Source organism: Triturus cristatus, chromosome 5_2, assembly GCF_964204655.1.
Source record: "Triturus cristatus chromosome 5_2, aTriCri1.1, whole genome shotgun sequence".
NCBI classification, from domain to species: domain Eukaryota; kingdom Metazoa; phylum Chordata; class Amphibia; order Caudata; family Salamandridae; genus Triturus; species Triturus cristatus.
In genome coordinates, this window is record NC_140588.1 from 501,708,243 (window position 1) to 501,723,827 (window position 15,585).

The 15,585-nt window shown below is 46.0% G+C and overlaps 1 protein-coding gene across 3 annotated transcripts in view; it reads left to right on the plus strand.

The window, feature by feature from the left end:
• Window positions 1–15,585, plus strand: part of KBTBD2 (kelch repeat and BTB domain containing 2) — a 214,918-nt gene that overhangs the window by 36,998 nt on the left and 162,335 nt on the right. Inside the window, exons 2-3 of one of the 3 annotated variants that reach the window (XM_085607505.1) lie at window positions 13,713–13,878; window positions 14,605–14,698. The exons of 1 other annotated variant lie outside the window; for it this stretch is intronic. The gene's annotated coding sequence lies outside the window, so the exon portion shown is untranslated. The remainder of the gene's footprint in view (window positions 1–13,712; window positions 13,879–14,604; window positions 14,699–15,585) is intronic. One more of the 3 variants, XM_085607506.1, reaches the window with a different exon arrangement.

Here is a 15,585-nt window from a genome sequence, read left to right on the forward strand (position 1 = left end):
CTATAAACCCATGAGTACCATATAGATCCCCTAATGCATTGATACCCTTCCTAGACCAACTATAAGTAGAGTTGTCGTTAAAGATACCCGGTAAACCCGGGTTACCCCATAACGGCATCATTTGATGGAAATAAGTTATTTTACAGTAGTTTGAGATGTTACCCCATATCTTTATTATGTCTTTGGCGGTCTTGAATTTGACTCTTTTGAAATAGTTTGGATCGTTGGCGCGGAGCAGAAACATGTTTGAATCTTGTTTTAGCATAAGAGTATGAAAGGGGAGTGTTCCTTCTTTAATGAGCAGTGATCGAATACGTAAAACAAAAGCAGACCAAAAATACAACTTAAAATCAGGGAAATTCAGCCCTCCCAAATTCGTGTTATTTGTAAGAAATGTTATCGACCTTCTCGCCTTTTTATAGCTCCAAATAAATCTGCTGAATATACCGTCCAGCTCTTTAAAGAATTTATTATTTAAATTAAGTGGTATAGATCGAAAAAGATATAAAAATTTAGGCAATATCGTCATCTTAATAAGATTAATTCTTCCAATTAAATTCAGGGGTAGTCTGTGCCATTTTTTTAAGAGTAAGGTAGTGGATTTGATTAATGCTTTGTAGTTTATATTATTAATTTCCTGGATTTTAGCCGTTAGTTTTACTCCTAAATATGTAGCGCTTTTACAAATTTCAGGAACGGTCGAATTTGGGGTATAATTAGCAATAACCTGAGTCTTTTGTACATTAAGTTTATACCCTGAGATATTCCCAAATTTCCCAGCCTCAGATACAATACTTTGGAGTGCCATCACAATATCTTGTGTATAGATAGCGATATCGTCGGCATATGCTGTTATTTTTAGTGTTTTTGAGCCAGAACTAAAAGGTACAATTTGGGCTTGGGACTGTAAAGCGGATAAAAAAAGGTTCGAGTGAGAGAGCAAACAAAAGGGGTGAGAGAGGGCAGCCCTGACGGGTGCCACGGCGTATTGGGAAGTCAGGGGAAATCAAGCCCGCGTAACAAACATAGGCAGTAGGGTTATCGTAAAGGGCCTGTATACCCCGCAAGAATTGTCCCCCAAACCCCATTTTAGATAAGACGCACCAGAGGTAGTCCCATCCCACTCGGTCAAATGCCTTCTCGGCGTCTAATAGTATCATGCCGAGTGGGGTGGTCTCTATCTCCACTACGTCGAATGCCGTTATAGCAGTGTTTACGTGCATAGTGGTGTCTCTACCGGATATAAACCCATGTTGCTGTGGATTGATAATCTTAAGTAGTATAGGGGATAATCTTATAGCCAATATTTTTGCAAATATTTTTGCGTCAACATTTATAAGAGAGATGGGTCGATATGACCTTCTCTCCTCCTTAGGTTTATCTTTCTTCAAGAAGAAAATTATTTTCGCCCTATTCCATGATTTAGGGGTTTTGCCATTAAGGCCAGCAGATTGCAGTACCTTCAAGAATAGGGGTTCAAGCTCAGCTAAACATACTTTATATAGCTCTAATGGTATTGAGTCTTCCCCTGCCGCTTTCCCAACAGGTAGAAGAGCTATGGCTTGATGTAATTCTGCCAATGTAATATTATTGGACGATAGATCTGTTCCAGATATGGTCTGTGAGTTTGTTATATATTTGTCCACATAGCACCGAATTGCGTCTGGATTAGGAATGCTTTCTGGGGTGTATAAACTCTTGTAGTAATCAGCAAATTGTCCTACTATATCTTGAGACTGGTTATAGCTTTTATTGTCGCTCCCCCGTATACTTGTAATTATAGTACTAGCTCTATCTTCAGCGACTTTATAGGCCAAGATTTTGCCAATTTTATCGCCACCCTCATATTGTGTAATTTTAAATTTATGGATCTTAGTGCTGCACTTCTGTATGAATTTTGTTTTAATTTCATTTTTTAGGAGTCCAAGTTTCAGGCCTATTTCAGTTGTTGTTGATAGTTTTAGTCGGAGTGCAGAGGCTAGTAATTCCTCTTGGTTGGTTATGTTGGTTATAAGCAAAGAGTTAGCCTTTCTACGTTCCATGTTTTGTCTGATCGTGTAGGCTTGGGTGAATCCCCTGATACTTGCTTTGCAAGCATCCCAGACGATGCCACAAGCTGTAGAGTCAATGTTGATATCCATAAAATCTATAAGGTGAGATTTAAGTTGCATCACATACTGTGGGTCTGTGGTCAAGTATCTAGGGAAAGAGAACGGTCTGGGCGGGGTCCTGGTGTGTGTGAAGTAGTTATTGTAAGAATTATTGGATTATGATCCGAAGAGATTCGAGGGCATAAAACCAGGTTAGAGCTCTTTAATAGATTATCCCCTATTAGTACCATGTCTAATCTTGAACATAGTTTGTGGGGTGCTGAATAATAAGTATAGCCCGGTTGATTTGGGTATAAATATCGCCAGGCGTCTTTAATGTTATGGGTGCGGCAAAGATCTAAAATGGATAATCTGGTCTTGCGCATCCGTTGAAAGCTACCGGGTCTCGTTGTGTCAATTTTATAATCCATGATACAATTAAAATCCCCCATAATAATGAGCTCTCCCTCCCAGCCCAAGAGTTTGGTATTCAGCTGGTCGAAAATCTTCGGTTCATCTGTGTTTAAGCCATAGATTACACAAAAGACATATTTATAGCTCTCAAAATTAATCTGAGCAATCGCCCATCTACCCTCTTTATCACATAGGGTCTGTAGTGTTTCAATCTTGAAACGTTTATCCTTAAGAATAGCCACGCCTCTTGTAGGTTGTGTAAAATTCGATCCTATCAAAGTGTCATAGCCCAGTTGATTCAGTAATTTGCTATCTTTGCCCAGTATGTGTGTTTCAGTGAGGAGAGCGATATGAGGGTTATGTAGTTTTAATTCTTCCGTAATCAAAAGTCTTTTATTCTTACTATTCAAACCCGAAACATTCCAGGTTAGACATTTTATATCATACATTATAATAAGTAAAGGGCATAACCCCGGCTCCGACTACCCTGATACAGTTCATGTTATTTGCCCTTAAAATGGTAATAATAAGAAATGTGAAAAATAAAATAAAAGAAAAAGAGAGTTGAGCTGATATGGTCTCTGGTAGCTCGTTAAACTCATCCCTGTCTGCCTGTAAGTTTTTTTTATAATGATTTTACCCCACCCCCAAGCCCCCCCACCCCTCCCCTCCCTGGTTCCAACCCCAGCAGTGGTAGAACCGCCCTTAGAAAACAGCTGCCGTTGGAAGGGCAGCATCTGTAGCATGTCACCCAAGGGCCCCAATCCACCCAACCGTCCCTCCCTCACCCAATAAACATAAAGAGTAAAATAAAATAGAGGATAGAGAATGAGGAGTCCTCTAAATAAGTACAATTTTCGTAAGTTCATAAATTCATAAGTTCATAAGTTCTTAAGTTCAGTTGTGCATGGAGCGCGCTAAATTAACCAGCATTACAATAATTAGCTCAGACCCTGGTGTACAATTATTTTTCTGTCTGATTCCTGCCTTCATTCAGACTAGAAATAAATGCCTCAACTGCTTTGACTTCGTTAAAGAAGTATATGCGTCCATTTTTGATAACTTTAGATGGGCGGGTTCCTGTAAGAAAGCCTGGCCCCCACTAGATTTGATTGGATCGATAAATCTACGGAGCATCCAGCGTCGGTCCATAGATTCTTTGCTTAGGTCGGAGCGGGCAAAGATTGAAAAATCCCCTATGGCTATAGGAGTATTAGGGCGTGCTCTCTGCCATACTGCTTGACGGAGTAGAAAGTTACCAAAGAACAGCAGAAAGGGACGTGGAAATTGACTTGCCCTATTTTTCATAACCAGTGGTAAGCGGTGAGCGCGTTGTACTTGTGAGTCCCAGTCCCAGTCTGCCAAGTCCGGGAAGGCCTTTTGAAGTAACCCCACTACGTAAGCCCTGGGGTCAGAGCCCTCGGAACCTTCTGGAATCCCAAACAGTCTTAAATTGGAGCGTCTCTGTCGGTTTTCCAAATCTTCGATCTTCAGTTGAAGAGTGGATAGCAGATCATCATGTTTTTCTACTTTAGCAGTCGTTTGAGTGTTAGACTCTTCAATCTCAACCACTCGTTGTTGTAGCTCAGTAATATCTTGGCAAATCCCTCCAATTTTAGAAGTGAGTTCTTGTAGTGAGTTTTGTACTTTACTGTTATCTTCCCTCAGTTGAGTGTGATGTTCCTGGGCTACCTTGCGTTGATCGTTCAGAATATGCAATATTAGATCTATTGAAGAGTGATCCATTGTTTCATGCCCTGTTCCCTCTTTAGTGATAAGTAGATGCGGTTGTTGGCTTTGAGGGGGTAGGGGGGGGTGTCGTTTGTAAAGCGGTGCCCTCTTTAGGTTGTGGGGAGATATGGCTTGATGGTACAGGAGCTGTGTTTGCATTAGATAGTAGATTTGCATCTGCTCGGCTTAGAGAATAATCCAAATGGTCCAGGTGGTCTTGAGTCGGAGTCGGAGACGATTCTTGTTCGTTTGCCCCATCTGTTGCCGAGTTGATTTGGGCGGTGATGGCGTTGGTTTCCTGATTGGTGGAGCTGCGCGTCCGAAGTGGGAGAAGGTTCTACTTGTTATGAGGAATCGTTCAGGCTGGCACCTGACAGTCTCAGCGTCATATTTTTGACCAGCCCCCTTGTTTCAATCCATTTTCTTAATGGGCTTTTATCTGCTTGCATTTTCTTTATATTTTTAACCGGCTGAGATAAAGTGGCAGTAGTCTTGCCTCCTCTTCTGGATTTTGACTTGCCTCTAAGTTTGCGACCTCTATTTACTCGCGGCTTAGCCTTGCCATCTGTGCCACCTGTGCCATGATCCTTCCCGTGCGGCTCCCCGAGCTCATCCTCTCCCTCAGTATGTGCAGACAGCTCTTCAGACATTTCTTGCTCACTGACTTCGGCATAGTCGTTATTCTCCGAGATCCCTGTGACTTCAATAGTTTCAGTAACCTCAGTGATTGTCTTAGGGTCCACTAAAGATCCTACACTACCGGGATCCTGTATATCAGCAGCACAGGCCCTGAGGTTCGTCATACCGGTAGAGAGACCGGGTACCGAGTCCTCCCCTGCCCCCAATGTTTCGTCGCTGGAGGGCTCCAATGCCCGTATCTGTTCTGTTGTAGAGGGAGTAGAGACCAGGTTGATAGCAATCCCAGTATCAGTAACAGTATCAGAGTTAGTAGGATGCAAAGATGTAGTCCCCCCTAGAGCTTGAGAGGGTATAGGGCCAGTAACATTATTCGTTTCATCCCCCATTGCCTCGTTCTCTCTAGTCAGAGTCATATCCATCCCTTTACCTGTTTTATTAAGAGGGCTCTTAGGGTGTGAGACTACAATCAAGGTGGGTGGCTTCAGTACCTGTTTGCGGCTCTGACGAGTAATACATTTTATTTAATTGCAGCTCCTTTTCGCATTTCCGTCTGTCCCTGTTATTCTTAACTTAAGCCCGATCACTTTCACGGCACTGCTACAAACATAGTTTCTTGCTTTTAAAACATGGCCCATATGCACAACTGCATTGATGCCACAGTTGCCTCTCTTAACGCTGATACTGTTATTTACAAGGATTAAACCACAAACATTTTGTCACCCATATGATTGCAGTGCCATGACGTGCTCGCTCAGCATAGGCAGCCTAGTCTACAACTTGTACACTTTTTCGTGCTTAAACATTTCCTGATTTTTATTTAGAAGGAAATAGAGTGCGTGCATTTTGGAATCGTGTGCTATTTGCCCAAAGACAGCCTCGTCCACAAGTAATACCATTTTTTTAATTGCAGCTCCTTTTCGCATTTCCCTCTGTCCCTGATATTCTTAAATGAAGCATTTACTTAAGGTCCAGATAACTCTGCTTATGTGTTTTTTTTTTTTTTTTTTTTTTTGTTTTTTTTTTACAAATTACTCTTTTTGACTTTGTTATTGCACAGCTTTATTTCGTTCTTTGCGTTTCACTGCTACAAACATCCTTTGTTGCTTTTAAAACTTCACCCATATGTGCAGCTGCATGGGCGCCACATTTGCCTCTCCGAACGCTGATACTAATCTTTACGAGGCGGAAACCATTGTTTTTATTCAGCTACGGCAGTCTCCCATTTAACCACAGGTAGTTCCGACGTTTCACACCAGTGCAGACTGGATGGCGGCTACACTTGGGGGAGTCTTTTTGAAACAATAGGTGTCAATGCATGTCAAACCATTCCACTTTACAGTTTAAAAAAAATGCTACATTCTCGTTAGCTTCTCTGCTTGCCATTTTTGTAAACATTTTTTACATTAACTTTTAGTTCTGCTTCAAATATACTATAGAGTTAAAGGAAAGCATTATACACGTGTATATAATGTACTTTCGGAGAAGAGTTGTACTTGCACGCGGTGACTTTTTTACCACGCAGTAAAGTTATACACTGTTCGTGCCTCCTGACTTCGTAAACTAACCATTAGTCCAAAAACAGTTAGGACACGGGCCAAATTTATATGGGACACTAACAATGGAATTTGGGAAATGTCACAACATACTCCGAAGGTAAAACACTGACACTGGTTGTTTGATACTGGTGTTTGGTGCGCTTTTAATCAGTCGCTTATGATACACACACCTCTGTTATTTAAAAGCTAGACTGTAGACTGAGTGCAAATTATTATTTGTTCCTCCGGCAGAACATTGCGCTGTAATGCACCTCTAAACTCTCACTCTCCGCATTTATGCCGACACTACAGATACCTTTCACTCTGAACATTACCTCGCTCCGTAAAAATGCATATAGCTCTTCCGATGCACTGCACACATTTTGGTCATATTCCCCCCCCCCCCTGTACCACTGCACCTCTGGTCTGTCCCTTATAATGCACACAGCTTTCCTAATACACTTTTAAGTCTATCCCTCACACTTCTACTGAACTTCAGGTCTATCCACACTGCACATACATCGCACATTAAATCTTCAGTGGGTATGCACTGCACCCACCTCTTACACTGTACCTCATATTACTCAGAAAAAATGATACACATCACCCCTTCCTCAAAACAAAAACAATAAACAAAGTGATTTTGAAATAACTTAATTGACCTTGCATTGATTGACACACTACTCGCAATACATCAAAGACATTTATAGGCACTGCATACACTACATCTGACTTGTGTCTACAGTACACAAACCTCTCCCACTGTATCTTGATTTGGTAATTCATGCTGCACACAGCTCTTAAAATACAATTCACATATGTCCCTTATGCTACACATATATGCCACACTGCACCTCGCCACTATCCCTTACTCGGCACACACCTCTACCACTGCACTTCTGATCTGCACCTTAAATTGCACACAGATGTCCTAATACACTTCAACTGTATCCTTTATGCTTTGTACGGCACTTTTGGTCTGTCCACACTGCACACACCTTTCACACTGGACAAGACCTCACTCCATCAAAATGCACATAGCTCTTTAAATGCACATTACACATTGTACTCATAGTGCACACACCTTTCACAAGGCACCTGTGATCTGTCCATTATAATATACACAGCTTTCATAATACACTTCAAGTGTATCCCTCCCACTTCCCACTGAACTTCAGGTAGGTACACACTGCACATAACTCGCACATTATAACTTAAGTCTGTCTGCTTTGCACACACCTCTCACACTGCACCTCCGAGTCGTCAATCCCGGTGCTTACAGCCCTGAAATACACTTCACATCAGTCTCTGTTACATACAGCTTTCACACTACACCTTACATTTGTCACTCATGCTAAACACTCCTCTCACACTCCACCTCAAGTCTGTTCATCGCAAATCACACACCTCTACCAGTACAATCTACATTTGTCACTCATACTGCACATACCTCTTACAATACACTTCAAATCTGTCCCCAACGCTGCACACACCTCTCCTACTACACCGTATATATGTATCACCCTCCACAAAGCTCGCTAATGCACCTTTAATCTGATCCTCATGGTTGCATTTAGCTATATATACCTAAGTAACTTAAGTCTCGCACACAGGAACAATTATCCAGTGCCTTTGGCACAGTGTACAAACTGTTACAGACTCTCACTAACAGACTCTCTCAAACACTTCAATGACTCACTCTCACACACAGACTCTCACTAACAAACCCTCACTCTCTCACTGACAGACTCTCTCACTGACAGACTCTCTCACTGACAGACTCTCTCACTGACAGACTCTCTCACTGACAGACTCTCTCACTGACAGACTCTCTCACTGACAGACTCTCTCACTGACAGACTCTCTCACTGACAGACTCTCTCACTGACAGACTCTCTCACTGACAGACTCTCTCACTGACAGACTCTCTCACTGACAGACTCTCTCACTGACAGACTCTCTCACTGACAGACTCTCTCACTGACAGACTCTCTCACTGACAGACTCTCTCACTGACAGACTCTCTCACTGACAGACTCTCTCACTGACAGACTCTCTCACTGACAGACTCTCTCACTGACAGACTCTCTCACTGACAGACTCTCTCACTGACAGACTCTCTCACTGACAGACTCTCTCACTGACAGACTCTCTCACTGACAGACTCTCTCTCACTGACAGACTCTCTCTCACTGACAGACTCTCTCTCACTGACAGACTCTCTCTCACTGACAGACTCTCTCTCACTGACAGACTCTCTCTCACTGACAGACTCTCTCTCACTGACAGACTCTCTCTCACTGACAGACTCTCTCTCACTGACAGACTCTCTCTCACTGACAGACTCTCTCTCACTGACAGACTCTCTCTCACTGACAGACTCTCTCTCACTGACAGACTCTCTCTCACTGACAGACTCTCTCTCACTGACAGACTCTCTCTCACTGACAGACTCTCTCTCACTGACAGACTCTCTCTCACTGACAGACTCTCTCTCACTGACAGACTCTCTCTCACTGACAGACTCTCTCTCACTGACAGACTCTCTCTCACTGACAGACTCTCTCTCACTGACAGACTCTCTCTCACTGACAGACTCTCTCTCACTGACAGACTCTCTCTCACTGACAGACTCTCTCTCACTGACAGACTCTCTCTCACTGACAGACTCTCTCTCACTGACAGACTCTCTCTCACTGACAGACTCTCTCTCACTGACAGACTCTCTCTCACTGACAGACTCTCTCTCACTGACAGACTCTCTCTCACTGACAGACTCTCTCTCACTGGCAGACTCTCTCTCACTGGCAGACTCTCTCTCACTGGCAGACTCTCTCTCACTGGCAGACTCTCTCTCACTGGCAGACTCTCTCTCACTGGCAGACTCTCTCTCACTGGCAGACTCTCTCTCACTGGCTGACTCTCTCTCACTGGCTGACTCTCTCTCACTGGCTGACTCTCTCTCACTGGCTGACTCTCTCTCACTGGCTGACTCTCTCTCACTGGCTGACTCTCTCTCACTGGCTGACTCTCTCTCACTGGCTGACTCTCTCTCACTGGCTGACTCTCTCTCACTGGCTGACTCTCTCTCACTGGCTGACTCTCTCTCACTGGCTGACTCTCTCTCACTGGCTGACTCTCTCTCACTGGCTGACTCTCTCTCACTGGCTGACTCTCTCTCACTGGCTGACTCTCTCTCACTGGCTGACTCTCTCTCACTGGCTGACTCTCTCTCACTGGCTGACTCTCTCTCACTGGCTGACTCTCTCTCACTGGCTGACTCTCTCTCACTGGCTGACTCTCTCTCACTGGCTGACTCTCTCTCACTGGCTGACTCTCTCTCACTGGCTGACTCTCTCTCACTGGCTGACTCTCTCTCACTGGCTGACTCTCTCTCACTGGCTGACTCTCTCTCACTGGCTGACTCTCTCTCACTGGCTGACTCTCTCTCGCTGGCTGACTCTCTCTCGCTGGCTGACTCTCTCTCGCTGGCTGACTCTCTCTCGCTGGCTGACTCTCTCTCGCTGGCTGACTCTCTCTCGCTGGCTGACTCTCTCTCGCTGGCTGACTCTCTCTCGCTGGCTGACTCTCTCTCGCTGGCTGACTCTCTCTCGCTGGCTGACTCTCTCTCGCTGGCTGACTCTCTCTCGCTGGCTGACTCTCTCTCGCTGGCTGACTCTCTCTCGCTGGCTGACTCTCTCGCTGGCTGACTCTCTCGCTGGCTGACTCTCTCGCTGGCTGACTCTCTCGCTGGCTGACTCTCTCGCTGGCTGACTCTCTCGCTGGCTGACTCTCTCGCTGGCTGACTCTCTCGCTGGCTGACTCTCTCGCTGACTCTCTCTCTCGCTGGCTGACTCTCTCGCTGACTCTCTCTCTCGCTGGCTGACTCTCTCTCTCGCTGACTCTCTCTCTCGCTGACTCTCTCTCTCGCTGACTCTCTCTCTCGCTGACTCTCTCTCTCGCTGACTCTCTCTCTCGCTGACTCTCTCTCTCGCTGACTCTCTCTCTCGCTGACTCTCTCTCTCGCTGACTCTCTCTCTCGCTGACTCTCTCTCTCGCTGGCTGACTCTCTCTCGCTGGCTGACTCTCTCTCGCTGGCTGACTCTCTCTCGCTGGCTGACTCTCTCGCTGGCTGACTCTCTCGCTGGCTGACTCTCTCGCTGGCTGACTCTCTCGCTGGCTGACTCTCTCGCTGGCTGACTCTCTCGCTGGCTGACTCTCTCGCTGGCTGACTCTCTCGCTGGCTGACTCTCTCGCTGGCTGACTCTCTCGCTGACTCTCTCTCTCGCTGACTCTCTCTCTCGCTGGCTGACTCTCTCGCTGACTCTCTCTCTCGCTGGCTGACTCTCTCTCTCGCTGACTCTCTCTCTCGCTGACTCTCTCTCTCGCTGACTCTCTCTCTCGCTGACTCTCTCTCTCGCTGACTCTCTCTCTCGCTGACTCTCTCTCTCGCTGACTCTCTCTCTCGCTGACTCTCTCTCTCGCTGACTCTCTCTCTCGCTGACTCTCTCTCTCGCTGACTCTCTCTCTCGCTGACTCTCTCTCTCGCTGACTCTCTCTCTCGCTGACTCTCTCTCTCGCTGACTCTCTCTCTCGCTGACTCTCTCTCTCGCTGACTCTCTCTCTCGCTGACTCTCTCTCTCGCTGACTCTCTCTCTCGCTGACTCTCTCTCTCGCTGACTCTCTCTCTCGCTGACTCTCTCTCTCGCTGACTCTCTCTCTCGCTGACTCTCTCTCTCGCTGACTCTCTCTCTCGCTGACTCTCTCTCTCGCTGACTCTCTCTCTCGCTGACTCTCTCTCTCGCTGACTCTCTCTCTCTCGCTGACTCTCTCTCTCTCTCTCGCTGACTCTCTCTCTCTCTCTCTCGCTGACTCTCTCTCTCTCTCTCTCGCTGACTCTCTCTCTCTCTCTCGCTGACTCTCTCTCTCTCTCTCTCGCTGACTCTCTCTCTCTCTCTCTCGCTGACTCTCTCTCTCTCTCTCTCGCTGACTCTCTCTCTCTCTCTCTCGCTGACTCTCTCTCTCTCTCTCTCGCTGACTCTCTCTCTCTCTCTCTCGCTGACTCTCTCTCTCTCTCTCTCGCTGACTCTCTCTCTCTCTCTCTCGCTGACTCTCTCTCTCTCTCTCTCGCTGACTCTCTCTCTCTCTCTCTCTCTCTCGCTGACTCTCTCTCTCTCTCTCGCTGACTCTCTCTCTCTCTCTCGCTGACTCTCTCTCTCTCTCTCGCTGACTCTCTCACTCTCTCTCGCTGACTCTCTCACTCTCTCTCTCTCTGGCTGACTGACTCTCTCACTCTCTCACTCTCTCGCTGACTGACTCTCTCACTCTCTCACTCTCTGGCTGACTGACTCTCTCACTCTCTCACTCTCTGGCTGACTGACTCTCTCACTCTCTCACTCTCTGGCTGACTGACTCTCTCACTCTCTCACTCTCTGGCTGACTGACTCTCTCACTCTCTCACTCTCTGGCTGACTGACTCTCTCACTCTCTCACTCTCTGGCTGACTGACTCTCTCACTCTCTCACTCTCTGGCTGACTGACTCTCTCACTCTCTCACTCTCTGGCTGACTGACTCTCTCACTCTCTCACTCTCTGGCTGACTGACTCTCTCACTCTCTCACTCTCTGGCTGACTGACTCTCTCACTCTCTCACTCTCTGGCTGACTGACTCTCTCACTCTCTCACTCTCTGGCTGACTGACTCTCTCACTCTCTCACTCTCTGGCTGACTGACTCTCTCACTCTCTCACTCTCTGGCTGACTGACTCTCTCACTCTCTCACTCTCTGGCTGACTGACTCTCTCACTCTCTCACTCTCTGGCTGACTGACTCTCTCACTCTCTCACTCTCTGGCTGACTGACTCTCTCACTCTCCCACTCTCTGGCTGACTGACTCTCTCACTCTCCCACTCTCTGGCTGACTGACTCTCTCACTCTCTCACTCTCTGGCTGACTGACTCTCTCACTCTCTGGCTGACTGACTCTCTGGCTGACTGACTCTCTCTCTCACTCTCTGGCTGACTGACTCTCTGGCTGACTGACTCTCTCTCTCACTCTCTCACTCTCTGGCTGACTGACTCTCTGGCTGACTGACTCTCTCTCTCACTCTCTCACTCTCTCACTCTCTGGCTGACTGACTCTCTCACTCTCTCACTCTCTGGCTGACTGACTCTCTCACTCTCTCACTCTCTGGCTGACTGACTCTCTCACTCTCTGGCTGACTGACTCTCTGGCTGACTGACTCTCTCTCTCACTCTCTCACTCTCTCACTCTCTGGCTGACTGACTCTCTGGCTGACTGACTCTCTCACTCTCTCACTCTCTCACTCTCTGGCTGACTGACTCTCTCACTCTCTCACTCTCTGGCTGACTGACTCTCTCACTCTCTGGCTGACTGACTCTCTCACTCTCTCACTCTCTGGCTGACTGACTCTCTGGCTGACTGACTCTCTCTCTCACTCTCTCACTCTCTCACTCTCTGGCTGACTGACTCTCTGGCTGACTGACTCTCTCACTCTCTCACTCTCTGGCTGACTGACTCTCTCACTCTCTCACTCTCTGGCTGACTGACTCTCTGGCTGACTGACTCTCTGGCTGACTGACTCTCTGGCTGACTGACTCGAAAATAACTCTCACTAACTAAATGACTGAATAATCTTCACCCTCCTGTTATTTATGCCACCCCATAACAAAAAAAAGCATTGGCATAGCCAATAGGTCTCGCCTTAGGGAGCTTAAAAATGTTTAGCCATGCAACAGTTGATGCTATTGTACCAATTATATTATGCTGCATAACAAAATACTTATAAGGTCCCAAAAGCGAGACCTATTGGCTATGCCAATGCTTGTTTTTGTTTTATTTCTAATTTGTTTATTGGCATTTTATGAATATAGACAGTAGAAACAATACAGCATTCTTAAATACAACAAAGAATGAAAAGGAAAAAGAAGAAAGGTAAGAAGGGGCGGGGGAATGAGCAGAGTGGTCTAGCACAAATGTAATTGGTCACCATCACGTAGCTATTCAGCCAAAAAAAATAAAATTGTAAAATACATCTAAAACAATACAATTCTGCACATCCCGCATTGCGTTTAGAAGTGTCAATGGTAAAATCATAAGCTGTGATGTGAGACTCTAATAACGGGGCATTTAGGCCGTGCCGGTGGTCAAACTAGTGTATTGTGATCGCAACAGGCAATGAATAGGGGATATCAATTATCACAACTATGATGTTGGCACTAGTGGGGGTGAATCGGGGCCCTGCTGTCGAAGCTAGGTAGTAAATGGTCTTCAAATGTCTTTAGGTCTGGATCTGAGGGGCAAGAGTTCCGAAAAATGTCATCGTTGTTCCTGGCAGAAAGCGAGGTCGCTTAGCCATGCTGAAATTGTGGGGGCAGGACATCGGCCCCACTGCATGGCCACTGTGTTTAGCCAATAGGAGTAACATGGCGATGTGGCGACGATTTGCAGGTAATATGTCCTTGACTTATCTCAGGAGGCCTACTAAGGGAGAGTATGGTTACCCCTGACCCGTGATTGCCTGAATATGATTATACAACTCCCCCCAGAAAAATGCAACTTCTGGGCATTGCCAGGCTAGGTGGAGAAAGGTAGCTTGCTGGGCTATACAGCGTAAGCAGTATGAGTCTGAGAGCAGCCTCGTTTTGAACATTCGCAAAGGGGTGCTATAAGTACGATGTAAATATTTTAAAATGAATTAATCGCATTTGATAGTTTGGGGACAGGCATTCTAGTTGTTTATAACCGAAAAGAAACTGTGCATCTGTGATAGTGGGGTCTGTATCCGTTCCATTGCTCGTGGAGAGGAGTCTGTGAGCATATGTTGCAGTGCCGGGAGGGCTGGGGGTGTGGAGCAGGGAACGTGTTGTGTAGTGTACGACATGTAGATCGCAGCTGATAGCTTAATAAAGTATCAAGAAATGTGATGGGTGGGGCCTCTGTAATAAAAGGAACTGTCCATCTGGATATAAATCTGAAAGTGTGTTAATTCTAAGTTTGCTTGCTAGCATAATGGTACCTCTAACCTCTATCTTAAAATTTGAGGTATTTGGGGGTTGCTGACCAATGGGATAGAAGGGGCATATAAAGTTCGGAGTCTAGCTCTATTTCTCAAGTCTTCCCATGCTTATCTAAAGAGTTTCTACCATGTTAATCTCCCTCCTGGGTTTCTTCTAGATTTGGTCAAGTGCCGTATTCAAAGGGGAAGCCTCAGCAGGGTCTTTCTCAGCAGCCAGGTGTAGCTGATATGGCATTGGGTACAGCCAGAAATGTAAGTATTGGGCTTGGGTGCAGTGAGCGTATAGTGTTTGATCCGGTGCAGCCATTTTGCCTCGAGACAGTGGGAGAGCAGGGAGTTTCCATGATTTTCTTGGTTGCTTACCCACCCAAATTATGTAGACCCATCAGGATTTTGAGCATTACAAAAATTGTGATGTGATCTGTAAGTAATATTGGCTAATAAATAAATAAATTTAGGCAGAACAATCCTTTTCATGGTCGCGATCTGATCAGCTAAGGATTGGGGTAGTCTAGAACAGTAGTTATCCATTCTTCCAGCTAGGTCACTGCACAGCCATATTTTGCATTCCACAGTTCTTGCGTATCACGGCTGAGTCATATACCTAAGTATTTGACCGGGCTATCTGCCCATGTAAATGGATAGTCAGTTGAGGACTGTCGCGTATGCTTAGTGAGTGGGAATAAAATGGATTTAGCCCAGTTGATGTATACGCCTGAGAGGCCACCAAATCGGATCACTTCACACGTCAGTGGAGCAAAGTTCTCAGGCTTGCAGGTGTAACGCGTGATGTCATCTTCATACAAGGAAATTACCAGCTCTCTGGTATTATAGCCAATACCCCATTTACATGGTGCTGTCATAATTGCGCCGCAAGTGGTTCTGTTGCAATAACAAACGGGAGCTGCGACAATGGGCATCTCTGGTGTGTGCCACGGTGGAAGGGTATGGGGGTCAGAAATGAGATTGTTTAGAAACACTCCTGGGATGGGGCATGTATAGAGAAGGCATATCTGGTTAATAAAGGTAGGGCCAAAGACAAGCCGTGCTAGTAGAGAAGAGATACATCCACTCCAGCTCGTCAAATGCCATTGTAAAGTCTAAGCAAGCGGTTATCGCCAAGATTTGGAAGTCGAAAT